Source organism: Psittacula echo (assembly GCF_963264785.1).
Source record: "Psittacula echo genome assembly, chromosome: Z".
NCBI classification, from domain to species: Eukaryota; Metazoa; Chordata; class Aves; order Psittaciformes; family Psittacidae; genus Psittacula; species Psittacula echo.
Genome location: NC_137742.1, coordinates 15,202,118 through 15,207,504, shown reverse-complemented (window position 1 = coordinate 15,207,504; position 5,387 = coordinate 15,202,118).

The following is a 5,387-nucleotide window of genomic DNA, read 5'->3' as shown; positions in this document are numbered from 1 at the left end:
CAGTGAGTCCTCGTTGCACCTGCCTTCTAAATAAGCTCTTATTCCTGTTGTTGTGAAGATAGGAAGAAGAAAAGTGAAAAAGGCATGAACTATTCTTGGAGACAGTCAGCAGAGGTTCTAGTGAGCTGAATGTTACCATGTTTAAGTTAGTGAAAGTGTTAATGTTCCATTTTCATAGAGGCTGAGAGGCCAAAGTTATAGCAATTTAGTTATTACTCTAGTAAAATATATTGGATATAAGGGGTATTGAGTTTAGAGCTCCTGATAATTGTAGTCAAAGAACTCTGCCTACTTTCACACAGTGCTCCAAGATTAACATGGTTTCATGCAACTTAAGACTTGGAAAGATTGCTTTGCTTTGTTGTAGTTGTTCTTAACCGTGCATAATCAAATGATGCAGCCCGAACAGGTTTCCTTACTGAAGGCTTCATTTATCACAAACCTCAGCCTGACACATGGAAACAATGTGGTTGGAAACTTGAAATCTTTTGCCTAGTTATAAACTAAGAACAAATGAGAGTGCTATGTTTTTTTCTTCTCCCATATGGAAGGGTATTGTCACTGTTTAACACTTCTGAAGCAATGGTCATTCGAATCTGTTGCTTTTTAACTAGACACTAGTTTCTGTACCTACTGTACAATGTTTATTCAATGTTTGACTCAGGGGTACAAACTTGGGGAAAAAAGTGTAACACTGTTTTAAACCTCAACAAGAACTGCATAGTTTAATTTTTTTTTTTTTTAATGTAGAATGCTCTATATTTTTTTCTATCTTTTGGTTAAAGAGTTAATCTTTCCTAACGTATTGCACTAATGCATTTTGTATTTCATAGCTTCAGCTCCAGATCTGCTTCAAAGTGGTACAATACTCCCATTTGCCCCTAATGTTTTTCAGTCTTTGCACTATACAGTACATGTAAGTCATGGGGAAATTTCTGTCTGCTAACATTAACTGTCCAAGGAGTCTGGCACACAAAATTAGAGGTAGTAGTACTAACTCCCTGAGAACAAGTTGTTCTTTGGATGGTCTTTATTGTATTAGTTTTGCCACCTGCTGCCTCGCTGCTCTCCAGTGTCTATCCAAAAGGACCTTCTCTACAAATCCCACCCGGCAGTACAAGGTGGGATTTCTCTAGTGGCCAAACCCAAGGAGATTTTAGTGCCACTAATTCTACCTCTCCTTTACAAGACATGTGGTGCAAAGAACGCTTTAATTACACACATTTGTTTGTTTAAAGGGGTGTTCAGAGCAATCATCTTTGAAAATGCTTGTTTTCACGTTTGCATCTTCAGGCAGCTGTAATCGTAACGTTTCACTGTAATCGTAACGTTTCACTGTGTGAACTGCAGACTGTGGCACACAAGATTCACTGTCTTACAGGAAAGTGCTTTCTAATTTACTGTTGCTTTCTGTAAAACACAGCGGTGAGAGGTCAGATGTTAAAGAGCTTAATCAAAAAGGGTCTCCATAAAGACCTAACCAAATCTTTTTTTTTTTTTTTTAAATGTCAGCTCCCTCAGCTAGTCTGTGTTGATTGAATAAATAAGATAGGGGAGTAGTTTTCTAAACAAGAATCCAAAACAGATAAGGAGACTTAGATGGCTAAGCTGCTAGTTGTGAGGGTGTGGGGGCAGACCAGAAGGATAGCTAGCTTGGCAGACATTTGTTTTTCAAACCATGTGATCTGGAGAGTAAAGCCAAGCATTAGGTTAAACCTAATCACAGCAATGGACGGTACAGTTTCAGATGTTGGTATGTCTCTGCCTTCTCCATACAGTGACAATAACAGGGGGATTCCAAAACTGACAAAAAGGCAAAACACTAAATAGCATCCAAGTTAAGTAACAACTGCCTGAGTGAGCTGTGAAGACAGCAAAAACAGATCTTTCTGCACACCTGACAGAGCACGGGGTGTGTCTGAAAGAACTCAAAGTGCAAGTAGGATTCTGCTTTTGAGGTTGAATCTTCGCATTAACAAGGCTGCAAGTCAAAAGACAGACTGGCATTGCAAATAGCTGGTGTCCAACTGTCACTAGACATCACCACAAGAGAAAGTTTCATGCCTAATGTATTACTGCCTATTACTCAGAACACTAAATTAATACAGAAAAGAAAGCAGATCTGCCTTTTGTGCTTAATAGCTGAGAGGTAGCTAAATCCTAATAGTAATGATCCTTTCTCACAATATCTCTTTTGGCGCAGATTTCTTTTTGCTAGTGCAGATTTAGCTTAATGTGTTGATCTTCTAAGATGAATTTTAGGTTGTGTTGCCATATGTTTTTAATTGAAAGCAGGAGATGTCACGGACAGCGTGTCAGGGTAGTGGTTTGGGTTTGTTATGGAGCAGTTTCTCAATGCAAAGGAGCAATCAGTATTGGATGATGAACCAAAGAAAGGTGGAACAGCTGGTCATGAGGAGTAACTGCTTTCATATGGCTCTGTATTATAAGAAACAAAACCAGACTGAAGTTTGGGAGAACTAGCAATTTTTAATTTGACAGACTGGAAGCTCAGGCAGCTGCAGAGAACACACAGAGCTTGCAGGGAGCAGCCTAACACCCTTCACAGTGCTCCCATGCTAAATCACAAGCATTGCGTACTCTGGTGTTCCAAGGTAACAGCATTTTCAATGGTTCTGTGATTAGGTAAGGTCCACAAATACAGGGTTGGCCTCCATGTTATCAAAGCACTCTCATCTAATTATCCATTACTTTTTTTTTTTTTGCCCCAAACTTTGTATTTTATTTGACTGGTATTCTGACTTCCAGGATGTAGGACAGAAGAGTCCTGTTAATAGTAGTGGCTCAGCATACCCATAATCTTGTATCAGTAACAGAAGAGTGAGGCAAATGGGGGAGAGACATGTTTGTGCAGTATATGTAGTATCATTTACTGTAGCTTAATGATTATGAACCAGTAAGCAGTTTTCATCCCAGCACTTTAAAGCTCAGCTGCTTCATCTCTGTTTTCCTTTGAGTACTATCCTATTCAGTCCTTCTGGTGAGGACTCCTTTCAAATGCCTATCTTAAATCTTCAGCAGCGAATCCAAATACCACATGGATAGTGAAAGAGTTTGTACTAAGTTTGTGGAGACATCCCTAGATGCATGGAGCAATCAGAATGAGTGACAGGGACTGCCAGGGAATGGACTTACTTTCCGAGCACAAGTTCCATGTTAAACCAATGAAGTGTCTTTAGGAATGTCTTCATACCAAATTCATTTTCAAAGCACAGTGCTGTTTAGCCTCTGCATGCATTGGTAACAATTGTAAGTCTAAAACTCTGGGCTTCAGAGGGGATCAGACTCCTTGTGTTAGTGCCTTTGGGCTTCCTGGTGAGCCTCTTCAGTCAAATTGTTTTTGAAAAATATCTTAGGAAAGTTGAAGTACTGCACTTCCTAACCATCATTTTCTGAAAATTCTTATTCCCTTATCGAAGATCAATTTTGTTTACGTTCTTTTGGCTTTTTGCACCCCCCCCCCTTTTTTTTTTTTATAGAAGGATAGAAAGTTCATCTTTTTTTTAAAAAAAAAAAAGGAACAAAAAAGAAGCAAAACAACAAAAAAATTTCTTCCAGAAGGGATACAACCAGAAGGGATTTTGTCTAAAACACTATTACTCCTAATTCATTGCTTCAGTCCTCTGTGTTCAGAGATGTAAGGTGTTAATGCCAAGCAGTTTCTTTCTGAAGCAGATCATCGGTGCTGCTACTTTTTATTTTTGAGCCATGCCTGTCATATGTGACAATTTGGGGTTTGTAATGGGTTTTTGTATTTTTCACTGTATGCATGGAACATCAGTCACATTTGATGTAACATTGTGCACTCTCCTATTTGACACATTCATTGTTTTTGGTGTTCTGACATTCAAGGGGATCTTGATTTTGTAAATTAAATTTTGGGATGGTAGATCTGCATGTGATATACCTCACAGAACTGCTAGTGAATATATCAACAAAATAGTAAGCTAGTATTAGAAGCAGGCAGTGAATTACCTCCCTTGCTATGCAGTGGCTGCATGGGCAGACTTAGGAGCCAAGACTCATATTGGCTGTGGTAGCTGTCTTTAATGTCTGTAGTTGAGGCTTTCATGGGTAAATCATTTCCAAAGGGAAACAGTAGCCGTTCTGTCCGTCATGGCACAATTGGCAAATGGACCGTTTATCTTTGGTTTGTGTGAGGGACCAGAGCTTTCCTTTGCTGGGAACAAGCTCCTGCTGACCTCAAGTTTTGGGGCTGTTCTGAAGAGGCATGTTCAAGCCACCTTTATTGTTTATTTGTTTGTTTTGATACATTCAGCTGGGTAAAGCTTAGAGCTGCAGTGTTACCTGTGATCTTGGACTCCAGGACACTCAGTTGAGCATACATAGTAGCAAAAGTGAAGGCAATTGGATGCATTGGAGTGGGAAAGTGTTTAGACATCACTCTGAAAAGGCAAAAAGAAAGCGTATGCTCTATTTTTAGACAAGTATTGCTTTGTAAATACAATATTTGTATACCTACAAGTAGATAGAAATATAGTAAAGAAGTTGAAGTACATAGGGAAATGTAGCTATTTAAAGAATGAGATTGCTAACAAGGCCCCATGCACCATAAATCTATCAAGAGCTTCCTATGTAAATAGCATCTTCTTCGATGAAGACTTCAGTGCCAATGGCATTAATGTTTTTAACACGAAGAAAAGTCCTAAACACTTATGCACATATATACTTACCTCATTAGGTACCTAGGTGCATATTGCAGAGGAAATTGGCTTGCAATTCCCAAAACAATTTTTTTTGAGCACTGTACTTTATTATGTGAGTTCTGAGATGCAGTTTTGTCTAGAGGAAATAGCTGCTGTCTGCCCTCTTCCCAACGCACTGCACAGAGTTTGTGCTGATGTGCATTAAGCAATGCTCTGTATTGCTGATTTTCAGAGATGCTGCTGGCAGTTTGCAAGTTTTCTTGTTGGCTTTTTCTTTCCGTTTTTCTTAGGAAGCCTTGAAACCCAGCTGCAGAACCCAAATGACATGGATTCAGAATGTTTGGTTTTAGTTAGAAATTAGTTTAAAAACTAATTTCCTCGTGCTTCTTGAGTTTCTAAATATCTCCTTAAAATCTGGAATACAGTTTCTTCCATAACGATTTTCTTTCCTCCCCTCCCTAATTTATGTAACTCTGGATTTTCCCCAGTGTTTCTGAGACTGCATTGTTTGTTTGCTTTTTGCATAGTATGCAAACAAACCTCGGATGATATTAGCAGGGGTTTCTGTAACTTTACCAGTTGTCCCAGGGTGCATGACTATACTTCTTCCCCACAAAAAAAGTCTATTGATTCCTTCTGCGTTTGCAACAAAAAATATGTCTCCAGAGAACTTTTGATTTCGGAGCGCAGTGGCTCAGC